Below are 22,794 nucleotides of genomic sequence, written 5' to 3' on the forward strand. Positions count from 1 at the left end.
GCTAAATGGAACAACTGAATCAATCAGTAACAACAGGAAGCTAAAATTATGGACAAAGGAAAACTAGACAATACAATCAGAAGATGAGAAATGAAAGCCAAAGAGGAAAGCTGAAACCACATGAAGTTGCACTTCAAAGAAGGGCTTAATGAAACATGCAAGTCCAGTGCTCATTTTTTCTCCCCATTTGCCCTATGATAAACAATGCGCAATGCCACATTTTTTCCAAGAAGCCATAGGAGGTAAAGTTTCTGTAATTTAAGCAATATTGTGAGAAAAAAAATCTATAATGTAAAACACAATGAAAAGCTGATTACAAATTGACACAAGTTTTGCATTGTTTGTATTCCTAAAGTTATTTACATTTAAAACTGTTCTTTTTCATGGCCACAGTCTGACACTACACAGCAGGGTCCCAGTGTGCCAAAACAGAGTTGCAGTTTGCTTTGTTAAATGCTCAGTTTTCTCAAAAACATTATTTTTGGACCATGTTTTTTTCTGATTGATTTTCAATGTTCAAAATGCTTCTTTACCCATAAAGACAGAATAAAATGACATCTGCTATCCTTGAATTTATAACTGAAACTTTCTGTACAGGGCAATATCAAAATCTTTAGTCCTCATAAACCTCCTTATGCTTGTGAAGATACACATGGATGTCATCAGTGAGTTTGCATTAAGCTACGTTACTGGATCTATCTGAAAAGTAAAGTAACATACGAATTATAGCCCTTCACAGCTGCAATATCTAAACTTCCAGTTATATGAAGCAGTAAGTAAAGCTGGGTGACATACAACACTGCTGTGTAAGTAGTCTTCATTTGGAGGTAAAAGGGAAGTAAAAATACACATCAGTTCATTTCTGTAACTACTTTTATGCCGACAATCTGTAACTACGTTTTGAGGACAATAATGGTTGAGTAGATGCACCTATAACTAAGATTCCTGGAACTGCAGAGAGCAGAAGAGCAATCCAAGCCATTTTTCTCACAGTTAAGGGTACTGAAAATAGAGCCAGCCTTTTGTACACAGGCTGCAAGTTGACCCAACATACACCATTATAGGAAATGCACATTATTTCCAATTATTAACAAGAAAATACATATTATATAAAGACACATGTATACTGTGTTTTATCTGGAACAAAATCAGAAGAAAATTAGTTTTATTTTCTATTGAAAATTATCTAAAGATTTAAGGAGCCCATCACATACTATCAGCCAAGTTAGCTCCTGATCACCTCTCCATCACTAGTCACCAATGAAAGACATAATCCCTTAGAGTGTTTTCTTCACCAGCAAACAAGCAAACCAGGTTCCTCCCTGCCCTACCTGAAAACCTCCTGCCTTCCTTGCAATACTCCTGTCTCAAAAATTGGGTCCCAAGCAGAGTCTGGGAGAGTGCCAATGGGAGCAGTACGCCTGGGCTGGGCACAAGCAGCGCCTGGATGCAGCTGCAGGTCCCCACATGCCATGCCAGCCTTATGAAGGGCATGATGGGGAGGTGAGTGGAGCAGCTGCCCTTCAGCCCCTCAGCAGGATCCCCAGCCCCAGAGAGGCTCAAATAGGTCTCCAGCTTCCCTGTGCTCAAGGAGCTGTAACCAGTCTCTTAAATCCTGACTCTTAACTAAGCTGCAGGTGAGTGAGGTTGCAGCTCACTAACATTCATGAAGTGGCATTCATGAAAGAAGCCAGGATGTGTTGTTAATGTGGTGAGCTCTAGGAGAGACATAAGGCAAAACACACAGGGCATGTTCCAGTAGCACAGCCTCAAAGCAATGACAGAAGGGCTCAGGTTGTAAAGAGTTGCACTAAGCAAAACTGACATAATCTCCCAGCTACACAACTGTTCCAACACTGCAGGGTAATCCCTTGGCTATTATAAGTGCCACAGAAATCCTGAGCAAATGCAACAAAGAGGTTTGTAATCTGTGTCAACACTGCAGACGGGTATCAGAGGAGCTCTCAGACTTGGTCGCGCAAGCACATCCCAGTCCTCTGTGGGACTTGGGGAAAATCACTAATGCTGCTGGTCTAAACTGGGGCAGTTCCCTACCTTCTAATCTGTGCATGGAAACTGCAAGCCCCAAACCATGCCTGTTATAATGTATGCCTACACTAATTGGCTGATCATACAAGACTGGAGACATGCACCAAACCTAAATTATATTATATGTAAAGTCAGGAGCAATAAACCTAACCACAGCAAGAAAGATTCAGGTTAGATATGAGGAAAATCCTTCCCTGGCATTTAAGGTTTAACAAATGTCACTGAATGTGTAGCAAATGCCATTTAACATGTAACAAGCTTGCATCCTGCTTTCCTTTAACTATTTTGTTTTATGGTATCTGATATTACACTGGTTTTGTGCGTTTTTGCAAGTGCCCACACTGTGTGCACATGGCTGTAAAAACAATAAATACTATTAAATGGTGACTATTACGAGATTCATAGCAAATATTCATGATCCATCTTACAAATTTAGGGCCTGTATCTAAGAAAACCCTCACTTTAGTAATAGGCATAATTCTGATTTATTCTTTTTAGCTCCATTACCAACACTGCAAGTAGATGTTAGAGAAGAAACTGCTTTTATAATAGTTTTTCAGGATCAGGCCCTAAAAACAGAGGATACAGATGGCGAACACAAGATGCGCACTGAGTGAAAACAACTCTTGCTTTCCGCAGTGGCAGAATGCCAGTTAGTTAGAGCCTGCTGATGACAGTTCAAGAAAAGGCAGAACTGTCATGCGTGTGTGCCAAATTTACTCATTTTAAAAGTGAATTGGGCATCACTGTTGCAGCTAATCAACAAAATGAGATAAGTGGGGCAACAAATTATGCCCCTTTTAATCAACCAGTACTGTCACCTCCCCTGTAAGCAGGGAGGGTTTCTAAATTTGTTTTTTGGTAAGTTTGAAGCAGTAAAAGAAGATGGAAACATCCTGTTAACAAATTACTGGTTCAATTCAAAGACCATCTAAGGACTTTCTACAGACTTTAGATCAGGATTGAAATGCATAAATAGCATCACTACATGAAGGAATGTCAAAGATGAAGAGCAGATTCATCACTTGGGTTTTTACAAGTTATTAGAGAAAGGAATCAATTATTAGATCCTGATTATAGATTTCCAGCAGCGTGACTACAACTATATTGATAAAGGCATAAAGGTTTGAAGAATTATGCATTTATTTCACTTGCTGTTTGGCTGCATTAGTTGAGACAAGAACCAGGTTATGTATTATTTCACCTATTGTTTTAAAAGGGAGTAGAAGGAAAAGCCAGAACTCCACCATCATATCTAACTTCAGAATGCAAGTCTTCTCTGAAAAAAAATAAATGCCACCAACTTACTTGTATTCAGAAGGTGGCCCCTAAAACATGTACTCCTGATGTGAACATCTGCAGGGGGGAATTCCCAATGCTCCAGATACACCATCCCAGCCAGAAGAGCTCCAGCACTGTACTCATTTATATTTTAGCACTGCTCAGTGAGGAAGAGCTCAGGTCCAGAATATAATGCTACACAAAGAGCTACCATAAACTAACTGGATTAAAAAGAATCCCTGGAAGTGGCCTAGATATTTAAAGAAACTTTTACTAAAGTGATACAGGTCTGAAAACATGATCAATTAAACAAAAAAAAACCTCCATAGATATGGAAAATGGCTATGAAATCCAGGTTTTCATCCAGTTTTGAAAGCTCCTTGCACAGGATGCCAGCAGAGGTTGCAGTTCTACAGAAGTCTTTCTATAATAAGATATCTAATGTTTTTCTACTATTATCTAATAATTTCCTATAATAAGAGCCTTATCAAATCCAGTAATTCAAACTAATTCAACTGGAAGACAAATGCGAAGCTACATGGTTTATGAAAGATTCAGAACCTTTACTAATCCAGTTAAAATGATTCACCAAACAAACTACTTGACTACAGAAGGTGAATATACAACCTTTGCTTATAAATGCATAAAGTAACTGCCTGAGGAATAGCCCAGCATTGTATTACTACTACAAATGTCTTCCTTTTTACTTTCTCTCTCTGTGAGGAGGAAATTAAATTCTCTTCAGAGTTTCAGCTGCCATTTAAAAACATTTCAACAATTCAAATACAGGATTTACTCCAAAACCACTTACTCTGAACAAAGATGAGCTTTGCAATTTGTAGCTGCATCTATAAAGCAATGAAAAATTGATGGTTTCCTTTGGACTGCCATAGAAAGGGCTGCTTTGTACATTTCTTTCCTCAGGGAATGCATTGCTATAATTTTCCATTGGAGAGTTTCTGTATTCCTGCATTGCTAAAGTGACTGCCGCGCTGACCTAATCTGGGTCATCAAAACCCTAGGATTAATCACATGTCTAAAACAAACAATTAATTGTTACACAAATGTACTTGCTTGATTACCTGTGCTGTTTAGAGGATGCTAGTGCTTACAGAACCATATGGAAATGTTAGGTACACAGTTCTCAGGTACCAAAGCTGGCTCAGATCAGCGTGCACAGGGCTGCCTGGGACAATTTCATACAGCTCCTCTTTTATGTAACGCAGGCATAACCTTGACCTGGCAGGCACAGCTCCCTTGAAACAGCACCATGAGAGGTCAGTCCCATTAGATTTCACACATCTTCAGCATATGCTCACTAGATGGGATAAGTACCCAATGTGTGTTGGCAGAAGGTTACCTACTCTGCACTCAAAGGACATTCTGGTTTCCAAAAGATCAAATAGTGGCACATTAGAGGAACTCTACAGGACTTCACTGCCTGTTCCCCAGTCCCACTTCTGCTGATACAAGTTTGTGCCCAACACAACTCTCTGAAGGAGCCCCAAATTCTCTTTTTCCAGAGGTCCTGAGAGTCCCCAAACATGGAAAGCCAAGATGAGCTGCAGGTACCCAGCCTTTGGAAAGTCATCATTTGCACAGGTCACAGTGTGCCCCACTTCACCCCTGAGTTGCATGCTTTATTGGTCTTTCAGATCTTACTGGTCCTTGCCATTTTGTGGGTTAAGCAACATCTGCTCGGATAATCAGAAGAGAAGAGATTAACGAGTCAGAGAACAGTCATTACCTGCAGACATTCTGAAAATAGTCATCTTCACAAATCCAGTGGACAGAGACATCGATTACAGTAATCCTAGAGGTGGACAGTATTTGCATAGAAAGAATATTTTCATCTTTTAAGTAGAACCCGTGGCAAAATAAGTTTCTCTATTTCCAAAAATGTCAGCTCCAGTACTTCAGGAAATACACAGTGAAACTGGTGTTGCAATGTCCCTAAATGTAGATTGTGTCATGCTTCTAGAGATTAGGCAATTCTAGAATAAAGGACTACTTAGCACAAGGGAAAGAAAACCAAAAACATATAGCCAGTAACAGCTTCAGCTCTCAGTGACAATCACTTCTTCATAGCTTCTGGGACTACTTGCATGTACAGTAGCAGATGTGTTTAATAACTGGAACCAGAGGCATCCAGTTATCCTGGTTACTTTTATAATACTAAAATAAAGATGTGCTTTCCTGAAGAACTCCAGCTCAACTGTAATGCAAGAACACTTTTTAACCTCTAACAGACTTCATCTTGGTTTTTAATTTGAAGAAGCTACATACTGGAAAGAATATTGTTCTCAACTAAAAATTTGTTGGAAATTTTATTTAACTATCTTGGATTTTGTTACAAAGTTCACTTGATATATATATAAAACTAGAGGGTTTTTTTAATTGAGCATGTTTTGAGAACAGCTTTTGAGTTGGGTTTTTGTAACAGATCTTTAAAATACACTGTAAAAACTCATTTTCCCTCATTTTTTTAAATTCTATTTTCATCTTAGTTTAAAGGTAAGTTTAGAAACATTAGGACATTGCTTTTCAAGAACATCCTGAGACAAAAGTTGAAAAAATATATACAAAAAGCATGATATCAGAATCAAAAAATTCTGAGGTATCATTTATAAAATTATGTCAAGTTTTAAAAACTGTTATAAATGTTATGGATCGGTGACTTACAAAAAACAACCCTAGTTAAATAAAAAATGTCCATGTGGAAAATCATGTTGGCTAGGTAGCTATAATTTACATTAAGTATTGTAGCAATACACAAGGAGACATGGGCAAGGCTGAGATGGAAGGCAACACAAAGAGTATACACAAAATCTTATGCCCGCAAATGGCATATTTCATAGCTCCTCTCTACATGGGGAACAGCACAGGACAGATAAACTCATTCCCAAATTAGAAAACTAAGCCTGGATGGAACCACTTGCCCTGCCAGAGACCAGACTGGAGAAACCTGAGGTCTCACGGTGTCATCTGGATCATGCTGGTAACTGAACACTTGTCCTGGCAAAAAGCGGGTTCGCTGTGCAACCTGGTACACAGCCACCTACCAGCTTAGGAAAGCCCTACAGTCAGGGAGAGAGGTGCGTTGTATGGACTTTAAAAGGGGAAATCTGAAAGACCTCAGTAAATTTCAGATTCTTGGCAAATTTTGTGACAGCATCCTGGACATGCCAATGCACCTAACTTAAAAAAAAAATGAAAGACACTGACTACAATGTGACACACTTCCTGAAGTAACTGCACTCATAAACTCATGTACAGGGGTTTCTCACAGAACTGACGTATGGTCGGTAGTCACTGCAGAAAGTACAAGTGCTCTCCTTTCTCCCCAGGACTGAACATGAGATTGTAGAGCAGATTCAGAGCCTCCTCATCCGCAGCTGAATGAGCCAGTGGAAGTTGTGGAACAACTGCTGAGGATGACAGGACCATGCTTTGCTCCCTTGGTCAAGCAGAACATCACCTGAGCTGTTTGCTCCCCCTTGGGCAGGGGCAAGCCCTGCTAGTACAGAAGAAAGGCAGAAAAGCTAAGTGACATATACAGGGCAAATACATACAAGGGGTGCCATCTGGCAACAATATATGGAAAAAAAAAGCATTAAGTGGCTTATATAAACCACTGCCACATATAAACCACTGTATAAAGGCAGCTAAGGACACCATCTCTCCCAGCCTGAGGTGCTGCTAGATGAGCACTGTGAAAAGAACAAAATTAAGCTTATGCAACGCCTTGCATTAGACCCAAAGTAAACAAAAGTCAGGACTCGCATTTGACAGCAACGTGAACCAAACCAAGTTTGTGCTGCTGGGTAAAACCCCTGGGTTTCTTGCCATTTTTACACAGAGGTGGGATGGGTGGGAGATGAGCAGGAGCTGCCTCAGTTGCAGGAGCCCCACAAGGCACAGGCCATGCTGGGACACACACACAGACCTCCCATCCCCTGTTCCCTCTACCCAGGTGTCAAAAGGCAGCTCCTCCATGGTCCACCTAATAGCATAGGCTCCACACAATTAGAAACACCCAGCACAGTCAGGGAATTAAGGCCTGAACAGAAGCCACCTGAAGGTTATCAATAACTCAGATGCATTCTCAGTCAGACCATTATAGCACTATCTGCAGGGGTCAAATCTCTGTGTCACTGATCACCACCACCTTCTTCTGGTTCCTCAGGTGAAGGTGAACCTGCACTGTCCCTGACTTTTAAGGACTACAGAAAACAAAGATGAACATGTTCATCCATTTCACACACCCAGCCAAACAATCCAGAATATTGAGGAGATGCCAAGTGGATGTACTGTGCTTATGCTCACCACAAAATCCAGTGACCAGTTATCCTGTTGATTTTGCAATGTAGAGTTGCTCAGCCTTAGTAATGGTGCCACTTACTGCCTCAAGGGTTGTGTCCATGGAGAAAAGTATCAAAGAAGCTCACAAATGTGGAGGTGCTTTGAAAAAAAGGCTTACACAAAGTAATTCACAGAATTTGCCAACCCTTGAAACCCACTGAACCAAATTACTTCTAAACATACTTCTTTAATATTTTATTATTATTGTTTAATTTTCCCCTTCAAGTAAGTCTGTTGCCCATGTGCAGTCTCTGTTACAGCCATGGCAGTCTGTGCTGGGGAGCCTGTGCTCCAGCTTAGTTTAGTGGGTGATGTTGCATTGGTACTATAGCACCTTCCACATCAACAACCAAACTGTCCCTCCTGATACAGTTCACCATGAAGAACAGCTTTCAGCTCCCAAAGTCCTGTCATTCCCCCTCTCCCTCAACGAAGGATAACTCCAGTTCGAGATAATTAAGCTATTACTCAAAAGAGCGGTGGGAATATTGCCATTTTCAGAAGCACCCACAATGGCTTTCCCAGGTAAAACTCCATCTTCCAAAACTGATGTCAAGGCTAGCACTAAGCGTACCTATGGTACATTCCGCAGTGGAATTCTTCCAACTCTTGATCACAGCCAACATGTGGATCAGATCCCTCCAAGAAAAGGGGAAAGTTAGGCAATTTTGTTATAGGAAGGAATCTGGCACAACACTGGTTTCTATGCAATAGAGCTCCTAAAGTATTAATTGAGCTTTTTGCTTTCCTGTAATATAATGTGCAGAAAATAACTTACAAGCAGATAGCAAGGCATAACACATCTGAAGGATATTATTTTCTACATTTTGCTACAAGTATAGTTATGCAAAGTTCACAGTGCTGTAGTACTTCGGTTTTATCTATTAGTCAATCACTAGAAAACTGATCCATCTTTACTCCTAGCAAAATTAAAGATTTTGGTAGCTTTTCAGTAAAGTAACAGTTAAATAACAGACAAATGCCAATTTCATACTAGCTTTCTCTACCAGGAACAGAATTCAAGAGCATAAAAAAAAAAAAAAGCTAATTAAAAAAACTTCTACTGAGTTTTAAAAGCTCTATGCATTTACTTCAGATGACTGCTCAGAAATTCAATAAAGCCCTAAAGATTGCTCACGTCTAGCAGCGTTATCAAGGACAAAGTAACTTTCCTCTTACAGAGAAAATGGACTTTTAATTATGCTGCTAATCACACCTACACATTGAGTACCCTAAGTGTTACAAAGCTGGAAAGAAGGAACAAGTTTTAGTTCTCATTTTTATAAAACAATAATCTTTTCAGATCACTCCCTCAGACTTTAGAACTAAAGTTTTATTAGTTCATTTTATTATCTCATTAGTTTCCTAATGGTATCTATTAGATTAATATCAAGTGACCTTAGGATCTTGTAAAGTATCTTTTTATTTAAAATTACAACCAATCTCAAATATATATTGAGTAAGAATTTCTAATTGCTACTGAAATTGCTGAAATGGAATCTGACATATAAAATCCACAGTGTTGTTACGTTGGGATCATTCATATGAGTCACTATCATTTCTAACATGAAATGATGTTCACTGTTGAAGATTTCTACTGCACATTCCAGAAATACATCAAAGAAATTAGAAGATCTATTAGATTCCTCACAGCATAAGAATAAAAGTGTTGACATTTGAATCTGTAATATTCACTACATATAACAGGAAGGAAACTCTTATTTTTAAGCCTGTATGATGCCCCTTAACCATTTACAATCCTTGGCATAATTTTTCACCCACAAATGTTGGCATAAAATATTTCATAGCAGGCAGTTACCCTTCCCAGAGGAAATTCCTCAAATATACCCAAAATTTGTTTTTAATATTTACTACCAGCATTCCTTACATTCTGCCATTTAACGCTGGGTGACTTTCATAAATTGCCAAGAACGAAAGAACACCACTTGCAAAGCACAACAGTCCTCAAGCTCTTCTGCAACTGTGGCAGCCCTTGACAGCATCACACACAGCCTTAATGCATATAGCAATATTCAAGCAAGCTACTGATGAGAGTAGTGTTAGGATGCAGAGAGTGCAAATGAAAACATTTCTTTTCCTGTTCTTGACCATCTACCCTTTCCCGGGAAAACTACTCAAACATGACAGATGTCCTTTTTTTACTGAGGTTTTCATCTTATTCATTCTCTTAAGGTCAAATATGCAAGTTTTACCCACATCCGGTCTAATGTTTTAATTTCTGTGTCATGTGCATTGTGTTCTGGCAAAGTCTCAAGATTTACTTTGTAGGAACTGATATAGAGGATGAATTACTGACAGGATTAACATTTCACTAGTAAAAAATAAGGAGTATATCAAACACTTTATAAAAAAAAAGAAACACAGAAAACAAAGCTGTTCATCAGTAGGGTTACCGTCTGCTGAGCACATTGCTTTTTAATCTGCTTAGTTATAGTTCCCTTGTACTCCCTTTCTGCCATTGTGCATGTCTGTCTGCCCTGTCTTGTTTTCCACTGTCTTGCATGTGCCTGGCAAGATCCCTGGGCAGGGTCATCTTCTGTCCCCTTTGGAGCACCAGAGCAGAGGACCATGGCTCCTGACCAGGAATGCTGTTCGTTTCAGCAATGCATACAATAAGCAATAACAATGCTGGAAAATTCCACTTGCATTTGATGTTACTGCTGATTATTAGCCTTCTGTGTTTGTATTCATCTTCTGTCCCTAGGCAAAATCCTGCTCAAACTCCACAGTGCTGACCATCAGAGCGCAATTGAGGGGAGCGGAAAGATAGAAGGTCCCTATGAGGAACCTGGGAAGTTGGAGAACTTTTTGCTTACTCCCATTAAATATCCTGAGCAATCCATTGGGGTGTTTTACCAGGCCCCTGATCATCAGAATTTGACCTTAGCACTGTGCTGAATGATTTAACAGCTCACTGGGAGCTGATAATCTGCCTATCATGACTGATCTAAAACTAGAGAATAGTCATGCACATTTTAAAAATAATCTGTTTATCACACCATTTATATTGATTATCTTCTGGAAACACTCCAAGAGACATCATTCTGGAAGTCAATCTGAAAATAAATACGACCTGAATTCATCCAGAACAGGATGGATGAAGCCTTGTTACTAGGCGCCTAGTTTTTTGCTTTTTTCTTATATCAAACTGAACACATTTGAACAATATATAGCTGTCTATATATTAACATTACAGCCTCCTGGCAATTATGAATCATTAAACAGAATTTTAACGCACATAATTCACATATGCACACTGATCCTTGAAAAAGTTTAGCTCCCATTCCCTGCGTACTGAAACACCCTTCAAAATCCTGAGGCCGTATTGCTAACATGGTTTGGTATATGCACTCAACTAACCCCAGCCATCTACCTGTGACCTGCCAGAAAGACAGCCAAATGCTGTCAGGCAGTAACAGACTGCAGAAAGCTGAAGCATAAACAGAAATATGATTGAAAACACTGTGAAAGAGAAGATGCAGATCTGCAGTCCTGCTGCTAACTAAGATCTGTTGCTCAACCTCAGTGTCTGTCAGCAAACCCACTACAGCAAATCTTGCCCAAGTGAAGCCAGGACATGAAAGATGCAGTTGGCTTTGGAATCAAGTTTCAGATCAATCTGTGCTTGAGAAAGGCTGTCAACTTTTGATTTCCAGATAAAGGCAACTGATTGCTAATTACCGTCTAAATTAATTGCTTCTCGGGGTTGATTGCTGCCACTATTTACTGCTATAACCTGAAGAAGTCAGGTTCTTCTGCTTAATATTTGAACATATTTACAGCTTCCAGAGGCAGAGAGAACAGGTTTCATTTTCAGCAGTCTACTTCAATGTTTCTTCCTTACTGGAAGAAACTATGAATACTATAGTCAGATATTTCTTGTGCAAAGAGAATTACATTATACACCTGATTCATTAATGCTGCTCATGAATAAGGATGAAATGCCAGGCAGAGAAGGGTGGATACTCTCTGAAAGTGGAAGGTAATATAACTCTGCAATAACTGATTTCTGCAATAAATAATTCATAGCAAATTATTATAGGACATACATTTCATGGAACATAAAACTAGTAGTAGAAAGCATTGTTACCTTATGACAACTTAAGATCAAAAAGCTGTTCTTATTTCCCTCTTTCCTGCCCAGAACTCAGACTCCATGCATAACCCAGCTCTTTGAGCCTCCTTAAAGGATGTCTGAAGTGTGAGGCATCATGTTGAGAAAGAGGTATGGCTCTCTCTGTGCTGTTTTGACTTCCCTCTCACCCACAGACATGGCAAAGAGAGTCATCTGTTTTATACTCTGTATCCAGGTAGCAATACTATGCTGCTGGGAGACTAGCAGGACATCTCTGATGCAAGAAGCCCTACTGCATCTGTGCTGGCAGGTGCAGCTCCATGACCTCTATGTGTCAGCTTATGGCTAGGAAACACTCAACCCTTGTGAAATACCTCATAGGTAATAACAAACTGATTCTCCTTTCCCCAAGCTGCACTCCGACACAGCAAGCAGCAGACTCAATCAGAAATGTCTGTTTGCAGCTTCCTGAACTGTAGCAACGTTTTTGGCAAAAATGAGAGCGGCACCAGCAGGGGAACATCATCCTTCCCTTCCACCACATGTTCTACCGCACCTCTTCTATTGCAGGAGGGGGAAAAAAGGTGATACTCTGTAGAAGAGAACACTACATAGATGGAAATGACCCTAATAAGGAAGAGCCTTTTCATGAGGATTTCCACTTATCTTCCACATTCACTACATACCATGTTGTATCAAGCAAAGAAACTTACTGGAGTTTCCAGTCCACTATATTTAAAAATGTTGGTAAATTGAAAGTGGATGATGCCACATTGCTCCCTCCTCCTCCTGTTCCCCCACACACCATGAATGTATTTTGGAAGAAAAGAATACACCCACTACTTGAGCAGAATCTAAGTATTTCACGGATTATGTATGTAAGAAGGAAATAATAATACATCGTTGCATCAAACGGACAGTGCTCTATGCCTATAGAAAACCTGAAGGAATACAAAGACTTGGAGAGGAGGTAACCTGCCCTTGTGAAGCAGGGTCCAAAGTGTAGCAATGGCTGAGACCTGCTGTAAATAATTAATAACATTTTTTCAGGCAGTGACTTATGCCTGAATTCCTAAAGGAAATAGTCTACTTAAACTGGTTTATTAAAGCTGTATCCTAAGGCAAATCCAAACTCTGTTTAATGAAGCAATCTGACCAATTTGTGATGTATTTTTCCTCTCTAGCTCTTCACATGATACTCAGACCCATACAGCACATAATTAAATCAAGGAGGGCTAAAATATCTCACTTGCTAAATTAGTATGCATTTGCCTAATTAGCAATTACAATCCACTGCTGTCAAAGACATTTGCTGAGTAATACCTCTGTTCCACTGTAGGCTTGAGCACAACTACAGAAAGTAATAACACAGAAAAAAAAAAGTTATAGTAAGATGCTTAAGAAGCACTATGGATAAATCAAAAAGAAGGTCACAACTTCAAAGGAGCTGGAGCTTTTATTTACAGTGCAGAGATTAGCAATATAATTAATGAGAACTATAACAAAATGAAGGAGAAAAATCACTCAAATCCTCTAACCATGCATCTTTGGGAAAAGCAAGCAAACAAACCCTACAAAGCCAAATGTTGTCTAAACACTATACTGGTGCAAAGCTCTTCTGATCTGTGATCCACCCCCTTCTCTCCCCCTAGCCTGGTGTTAAAAAGAAAGAAAGATTTCACACCAATTCCACACTTTGGAACAAGATTTCAAGGAGCTTTTCTTCTCCTACAATGCAAGGAACAAGCAATGATAGGATCAGATAAAAGCCCATAATAAGATTAAGTCTCATTTAAAAAGTGCTCTTGTGCTTCAAAGACACCTAACTCTATTAGAGGTAAGACTGAGAATGGTACAGACACCTAGAGAATGGTAGAGACACCTACAAACACAACACAGTCATGTGTGCAGAAGAGCCCTTACACTGAAGAAACTGCATTTCTTGCTGCTAAGCAAATGGCACACCACTTGTCTGAAATTCATGGATTTTATGTGATGAGGCAAGGCAATATTAGATGGGGGGCTTGATGCGCCTTGCACTGAAAGGGTTTCTGAACAGCTAAGTATGTAGCATCTCCACATTCAAACGGATGTTCATGTACACTGTAGGTAATCACTTTCTTTGCAGGGAGCACCCGGCATGGCAGCAACTCAGGGCACTCAATTGCCACAAACTACTTCTCTAATAACTTGTCTCCTTGTGTAGCCATGTGTTACAAATGCTGGATTTCTGTCTCAAAGGCACAGTGGGGAAGGCTGCAGACCCACTGCTGCCTGTGAGCACACGTGCAATGCTCATTGCCACTTCTTACCTCCAGGCTATCTGCTGAGACAGATGTACCTGACTCTGTGGCAAACAAATCTCAAGTGTTTCACAGGCTTTGGAATGCAAAAACTAAAGGAATGAAACGCCTGACCTTTAAAATAAGGCAGAAAAAACTGCCTGCAAAACTTTTGCAGGTAAATCAAATTCAATTCTAACAAATTTGACTTCTAAAAAGAAAGAGAAATTTAAATTCTCATTATTACAGGAATTAATGGAAATTCAAAATTAAATAATTACATTGAAAAAAATCAAGAAATTATTATTGAAAGCTAGATGCAAACCTGAATAAAATTACATTAATACACCTTTAACAAAACTGAAAGGAACAAATTCAACCAATTCAGCAATATATATAACGAAAGCCCAAAAGAATTATATGCACCTTTCTTCAACAAAAAGTTTTTAGTCATTTGTTAAATCTATTACATTAGTCAGATCTTTTAAAGTATATTTATGGATAGGTATGCAAAACTGTAAGAATAATCACACTTCAGATCGACTCATCAATAATTAGATTTTTGTGAATGATATAATCACTGGTTTTATCAGCAAAATCCTCAAATTTCTGATAAATGAAATATATGATGTATAAAATATACTAATTTTTGTTTCAACATTCAAAATTCTTTAGCTAAACTATTAAACTAATTCTGTGATGGACAATGTTCATCCTGATTCTGTGAAGATGATTAATAAAACTATTAGCAATGAATCCTTACGTTTTCAGTGCCATCCAGATCAAATGTAGCTAGAGACTGACCCTAATCCTAAATCAGATTTTGTAGCTAGCCTCTATTCTGCCAGCACAGAAAAGCTACAGATGGCAGAACAAAGGAACACAACCATACTAAGCAGGAACATTAATTTTTAAAGACTACTTAAAAATAAATTTCTCACATAGATTTATAACTAAATTTGCTGCTGGGCAGAAGAAATATAAAATAAAATAAAACAAAAATCTGCCTGGTGTGGAATATTGCTGAGAATGTAGTGTTTCCACTGAAGGCAGCTCTGAGACCAGACAGGGTCACAGGCTGGGACAAGAGATGATGTTAAGGGCAGTGCTGTAAGGAAGGGGACCTTTTTCATAAATTCTTCTCTCCCTTTCCCAGTGTCAGCTTCTCAGTTCCCTACTACATTCAATTCCAGTGTTTGATGGCATTTTGCTTTTTTCTTTAGGAACTGAATATAAATGCAAATCAACATCTACAAGGATGTTTGTTTCACAGTTAATACTCTTCCACTGTTTACTTTCCGTCACTCATTCTGGGAATGCAAAAATGTCTTGCAGCAGGAACATATTACATATATTCTCAGTATGGGTCCCTTTAAACTGTAACAGCAACAAATGCATGAGACAAAACCCATTCTCTAAACTACACCAATTTCCATACAATAACCTCTTGCTATTTGTAAGAGCATTTTGTTCTTAAAATCTATCTCCACAATTTCATACAATATTTACAGGGTATAGGAGCACAGCACAAAACACATCACTTCTCATCCTAAAATTAACGCAATGCTCTCATGGATTATGCAACAGTACTTAAATCCAGGCAGTGATCCATGGATTTTTCAGTGCCATTACTTCAACAGAAGTTTAACTCATGATCAATACTAATTTCATGATTAATTTTTATACAGTTAAACTTTTGATTTCACTGCATGAAAAGGTCTGCCCCCAAAACTTTCTATAATGACAGAGAAAGTGCTCAGATGGAAATGGTGTGGTGACCAGGTGTCACACGAAGATGCAGCCATGCTATATAGACTTCAAAATGCCCCCCAGAACCTTTTTCCACCAAACCCTGGGGAAACAGACACCATCCAACACAGTAATTAAGCTCAATCCTTCTGGGAACAGGCCAAAGGACAAAGCGAGTTTAAGTGCCACCTTTCTCCAAAATATCTACCCTATCACACACCTATCCCACAAATATCATGTTGGGGAAACCTTCTGAACCTTTACTAAAGCCCATGACCCCAGCCACACAACACATGAATTCTGACTAAAATGCCACTGTCTGGATGTAAATGCCCGAGTTATACAAAATATTTTCAGCATATTTGTGAGATTGGTAGCAAGGCTTTTATAGCACAACTTGGCCATCAGAACTTACAACCAGGAAAATGTTTCATCCAACTTCATACAATGGGCATTTATTTTAATAGCACAGCATTATGTACAAAATGTACAACCACTACTCATGTACTTGCAAGTATGCTAAGTTAGATGCTTCTCAGATTATTATAATAATTCATGCTGCAACACTGTTCAGCTATTAAAATGGGGCTATAACACATCTCTCATTAGGAACTCTCATTTCATCCACTTAGGAAATCTTCTTTCCTTAATAAGACTTCCATGAATGGCTTTCCAGTTTCTCTGCCTCAAGGGTTGGAAAGTCAGTCAGATCACCAAAAATAACCTCAGAACTATGTACCTAAATATGCACAGACAGAGCCAGTATGATTTTTGTGAGCCCAGCAGCCTGACACTGGAGAAGGCAATGCAATCCATTCCTATGCACTTGGAGAGGAAAATTTATTTGGCCACTGTTCTGGAACAGAAGCTGCTCAATGGGGGAGTATTTTAACCACATCTGGGGGCATTTTCTACTAAAACCAGCTAAATAGTAAAGCCCAGAAAACCATGACATTTATAGTCATACTCAGCAAAAGGTTTGTGCTAGGATCAATGGGGAACTCTGGAATGGGGGGAAGTGTCGCGAGGCTCTGGGACTGGTGTGGGACCTCTGAACTTTGCATGGGGCCTAGGTGGGGGGAGGCATGGAAGGGGCTCCAGTAAAAGATATTTGGGAATCTCATCTGAGCTTAACTGCAGCCAGTACCTCCTTCTGCTACTCCAGACTGGGGCAAAGGTGCACCCAGGACTACTTTACCTCTCTGCAAAATTGTCCTCTTTGCATTTTGGTTTAGTGGAGGGTTGATGCAATGGGCTCTGGGTCTGAGACTGAGGCTGTCTGGCAGAAGTGAGGAATTTTTTTATTGCAGAATTCCAGACAGTTGATTTAGACACCACTGTCATGCCCACACCAACACAGCCTTCAGCACTACCCTGTAATCGCTGAGATGGGGATTGTACAAAGTTAAAGTTGCAGGGCTGAAGAAGATTTTATTGCAGAATCTCCAGTCTCTCACCTTCCTACACCTACTCTATGACAGCACAAGTAATGAATAATACCAGGTACCTGTACCAAAACACACGGGCTTGGCTATCTGAGATGCTGAATCTTTATGGATCCTGTTCAGTCTGAGTTGTGACTGATTACCTGCTCTGAAAATTGAAACCCCTCCTCAAGAGCACCCCTAATCAGGGACTTTTGGAAACATTTACTCCACATTAACCTTCCAAAACTGACAGAAGGACTGGGGCCAGAGGGTATCTATCAACCGCACATAAACCTCAGCCAAATTGCAATTAAGGATATTGTAAAACAGAATAAGAAATAGATGGAGAAAGCACATTCCTCAAGCGTCGGTTAAGAAAAAAAACCAAAAGTGTGCTTTTTGCTGCACGCAACAAAACATAATTCATCCTGCAACCTTAGCAGCTTCTGTTAAACTGAAGCCATCACAGCTGACCTTCCTCAGTCAGTCTGACAAGTCTATATTAGTTGTCCTCTACATGAAAGGCAATCAATCAGAAATTGGAGAACAATGGCCTTATGAGGGCTCATAAAAATTGAATGCAAATCCTCTATGCCATTCAGTCAGGGACAAGTCATTCCCAGAGCTACAGACACATGTCTGTGCCAAAGTCAACATACTACTTTTTTCTAGTGAGTGGGGTCTTGGCCCAAAAAGGGGGCTTGCTGATTGCCTCAGGAGAGACAACCGCTAGGACACTACTCACGTTTCCCAGTTTAGTGCAACTCCTTCATTCTCTCTCATCAGCATAGTACAGAACAGAAAACATATTTATACAAGTAGCTGCTATATATATATATGTAATATTTTAGCATTCTAGTATTACTCTGATGTACATGCTCTATGCCAAAAAAAAATTTAGCTAATTTATATGCAAATTCCATTTCAGCAAGTTCCTCATTACTAATTGGGATTATCAGGGAGCAAGGACCCCTCCACTTTCCTCTTCCAGAACCTCTTCTGTACGACAGGCCAGGCTGGCTACACATCACTAATTTCTAATGCAGAACGTAGAGAGTAGCGCTGTCACACATGATTGAAACAAGCTAATACCTTCAATTTTCAAGGGAGATACAGAGCAGAAAAACAATTATCAAGGAAGAAATGAGATCCTGGGTGCTTAAGTCATACAGGTCTCCTAGAGGTCACCAGAATTGCAGTTTCTCATATATCTTCAGAAGAAGAAATATGAGGTCTTGTTCAAAATAGTAATGGGCCACTGCATATCACGTTCTGAACTCCAGATGCCTGTTAGACAAGTCGATAACTGATAGGAATCCTGTTTGGTATACATGAAAAGCAGCTGTTCCTAATACACTTGGTTAATGTGACACCATCAAGCCTATTTTTGGTCATTGCTGGGTCAACTACCACTTCCCCCCTCTTCCACAACCCTACCCTTCCCCACATAAAAAATGGACTTCATCAAACATTACACTACCTAAGTATCACTTTGTTGTTGCTTTTTTTTCTCCCAATCCCACATACAGACTTAAATCAAGATCCAAGTGTTGCTTCTGGTCCTGACTTAATGGGGAAAAAAACCCTCAATATCTGAATAGAAAAAGTGTTGTCCTGCATCCCCTTTAATGGGATTTTCTCCTCTAGTTATATTTTAAAGGTGAAAGTATTTTTCAGAGGCTAAACAACTAAAACCTGAAATCTTCTAGGGATTAACAGAACTTAATCTTTTACTGCTCTTTCTGTTGAGCTGATCTTCACCTGAAAATCAATAAAAAAGGTAGACCATATTCGGCAATTTTGCCTGCTTTGGCCATGGTACTTGACTAGGTGCTCCTGGAATCCATCTAAGCAACTCAGATGCCACACAAAACACTCACAGACTTTTCACACTGCATGCATCTGTTAGTTTCTAGATCCTCTTCCACAACTGCAGATGAATATACTTAAACATCAGTGCTTTACTCCAAGATTATCCAGAGGCAGGTACAATCAGTTGGCAAAATACTAGTCTTACTTTAGATCTAAAATGAGGATAAATAGTAAGTTAATACACAAACCATTCTGCATATATAAAAAAGCATCAATGTCATATTTGGATCTGAAAACCAAACAAGCCCTATGACGTTTAAGAACTAACACCCAAGTAAAGCACTACGCTTCACAGTAAGCAAAAAAAAACCCAAAACCCTCACAACCTTGAAGACATTGCATGTCTCCATTGCGTGCTCCTTTAGCTTCCATGGAAGACACATGCTGCTGATCTGTTAAATCTTGCATGAGTCTTCTGTTGTAAAGCAATCTCAATGTGTACAAATAAAACCCCACCAGTTCCAGCACTCCTGAATTCAGGAACTCCAAGAGCTAACACTGACTTTGTTCCAGGCCTCCACCTGGGATTGGGAAATTATGTCTCATGCAATACTGCCAGGCAACTTTCATTTACACAGTGTAGCTGCAAATATAATATTAATGCAGGCTCAATAAATTACTTAGGTGTTTAGTACCTATAGACACATTTCTTCAGTCAAAAAGACAACAGCATTAACTATATATCTCTAACAGTATTATTAACGATATATTATATATATTATTATTAACTATATGCCCCTATACAGTTCCTTGTTAGGGATATATATATGCTTCCTGCCCCATGCACTTGGAAGCAAAGGCAAGTAGGGCAATACCACCAAGCTAGTTTGAATTGCTAATGAGATGTACACATACTTACAAATATATTTGGCAAGTCAATCAATAAAACAACCCAGTATTTTGATGATGAAGATCTCAAATACTTCATTTTGTGAAGTAGCAGCTCCATCCACTAAGCAAAATCTTTTCACAGAAATGTCATACATGTTCACAGTCTCATAGATAACTTAGCTCACTACTTTTCATGAGTGTGGGGAGGTGGGGAAACAGGAAGCAGTATGTTGTGCAATACAGTACTTGTAACCAAGCAAATATAAACTACATTTGACAACTAACTACATGGTGATACTGCTGCTACTGTCAAATCTATCTTTAAACATGTACCTAAATAAGGGATTTAGAGTCTGCTTCAAATGCTTGCTGAAGTCCACAGGACTCTCTATTATTACTTGCTAGGAGCACTCAAGCTCATACACAAGAGACAGAAAGAGGTACATTACACCAAATTAAATCACACCTCTCTAAACTGGTCCTTAACACATATCTGCCCACTGCACCAGCATTGTTCTCAGAAGAAATGCAAATCCCAGCAAAGCCCCACAGTACAGATGATACACAAACAACAGACAGTGTAGACTAGTGCACAGTTTATGACATGAATTTAATGATTTCCAGAGTTCAACCATTTTTAAAAGACGTGCCTTCTGTTATGTTGATGTTACTCATTGTAACATCAGTAATAAATGTGACATAATTTATGTTACAACTAATACCTGAATGCACTGAAGATTTTCAGAAGGTTGTACATACTTTAATCCAGAAGAAATAATACCATTTAAAAAAACATAAAAAACTATAGCACATACTTTAAACATCGCCATGCATTTGAATTCAAAACAGAGATCTGCAGGCAATTTTTGTTACTTTTTCCATTTTGTGTGTTCCTCTTATGGCTCTTTCTGACCCTACAACACATGCTTAGTGGCCCTCACAGCTGAGCTCCCCCTCTGACAGCGTAAGGACAGGTGTCCTGGCAATGATAACACAAAGCAGTCTCTGTAGTTGTAACCCTCCTCAGGAAGGCTGGACTACTTTAGCTGCTTTACTCCAAGGCTAATTTTACTGGCCTGTGTTCTGCTACAGTCCTCACCAATGGTCTACCAAAAGAGAAAAAGAAAAAAACCCTGCATCATCCACTCTGAGATTTACTGAAAACATTTAATCCTGTCTAAGAGAAGCAAAAGGTAAATGGTAAATAATAGTTTTAAGACAGTAACGTGAAGGATATTTAAGTTGCTACCACATAATTGGACAAAGAAAAGGAGAAAAGGGGGTTTTATACTTTTGTTTCCTGTCCCTGGTATGAGTAGAACTCTTTCACTGAATATCTGATTCTAGAAATAGTTTTCCCGTTGATACTGGACTGATACTGGAAATAGTTTTCATTCCTGTAACTTACTTCTCTGCCATTGTTGGCATCCTTTTTCTCCCTCCTTCTGCTTCTGCTGTTTTACAAGGTTCCTTAGAGTACAGTGGAATCTGGGCATGTTCTTCAGCAGTATTTTGATAAATGCAAATCAGAAACCAGCCCAAACCCTCTTTCTTTTTCCTGGCCTCAGATTCTTCCTTTAGATGGACTGATACCAGAAGTAAAAGTGATTCCTTTGCCTGCCACTCTCCTATTGGTTAAATACTTCATTTTTATGGGTTTTTTAAAATAGACTTTTTTTTTCTATGTCTGTTTTATCCAGGAGACAGAATTTTTACTGTTCCCTGCAGCCATCCTCAACTCTGTTCTCTTCTGCAAACAGATCTGTTTATTTACATCTTTTCTCCAAACCAATCACACATTGTCATTATCACCCTGCAGTCCTTTAGGAAAAAGTGGACGCAATGTATTGTCTTTGCTACCAGATGAACTATTTTAAGAAAGATGAGTCACAGAAGACACATTAGAAGAAAGAAATCAGATATAGAGTACAATAGCTTATATAAATGCAATGCCCAAGATTTTCAATAGGGTTAGCTGATTCCTGTGGGTCCTCTATAAAATTCCAGACACCATGTCTACATCTTGTAACTCATGCTTTTATTGCTTCAAATCTGCTGGTTTCCATTATCCTTCCTATCTTTGAAAAATGCTTTGCAGGAAAATAAACCATGCTATCTACTTCCTCTATTGAAAACCTAATAACTAAAACAAAATATATTTTACAGATATTTGCCGGCCCATCAACCTGCTAATATAACTCGGAGAGCATTTGACACATACCTATTTGATTCAAACCACCAGAGTTAAGTGAATCCTCATAATCATATCTGATGTAAAGGCTTAAACTACACTAATTTCCTCAATTTAAGGTAGCATGATGAAAATCTGGCAGGTTTATTTAATAATATACCTATTGACTGCTTTCATCCAAGGAATGGCTAATATTTACGATCACTTTTATTGGATAAAAGGGGTTGATGGAATTAGATACTCTACACAATCCTATCTACAAAGCAAGGGTGGAAACTGTGTCTTTGATCCCAGGTGCAAGACTCCAGTCAGCAAGTACTTGCTACCAAGGCTTCCTCCTGAGGCTATAAAGAAAGAGCAATCCAGCTTTTGAGGTGTCTCCTCTGTGGGCCGCCTCATTGTTTGCCTCCTCTCATGCAGTTTCACTAAGCTTTATTCATTCTCCTAAGTTTAGTCAAACCATCTTAGACTGCTTTACTTTGCATGTAGCCTGCATTTATGTCAGTCGCCGTTACTGCTTTAGCAGTTTGGTTTTTTTTTTTGAGGCAAGGTGGTGTTTGCTTCAGTTAATTAGAGGGGTTAACCCTGATCATTCTGTAGGAATAGCTGTGATTTACCTGCCTGGGATAGGGGCAATAAGGTCAGTCTGCCTCA

General features: G+C 39.2%; 1 protein-coding gene across 5 annotated transcripts in view; it reads right to left on the reverse strand.

The window, feature by feature from the left end:
* RPS6KA2 (ribosomal protein S6 kinase A2) overlaps window positions 1-22,794 on the reverse strand; it is a 294,149-nt gene that overhangs the window by 107,416 nt on the left and 163,939 nt on the right. The window lies entirely within an intron of this gene.

Source organism: Pezoporus wallicus, unplaced genomic scaffold (assembly GCF_028554395.1).
Source record: "Pezoporus wallicus isolate ANWC-B61680 ecotype Strahan unplaced genomic scaffold, APGP_CSIRO_Pwel_v1 scaffold_6362, whole genome shotgun sequence".
In the NCBI taxonomy this organism is placed as follows: Eukaryota; Metazoa; Chordata; class Aves; order Psittaciformes; family Psittacidae; genus Pezoporus; species Pezoporus wallicus.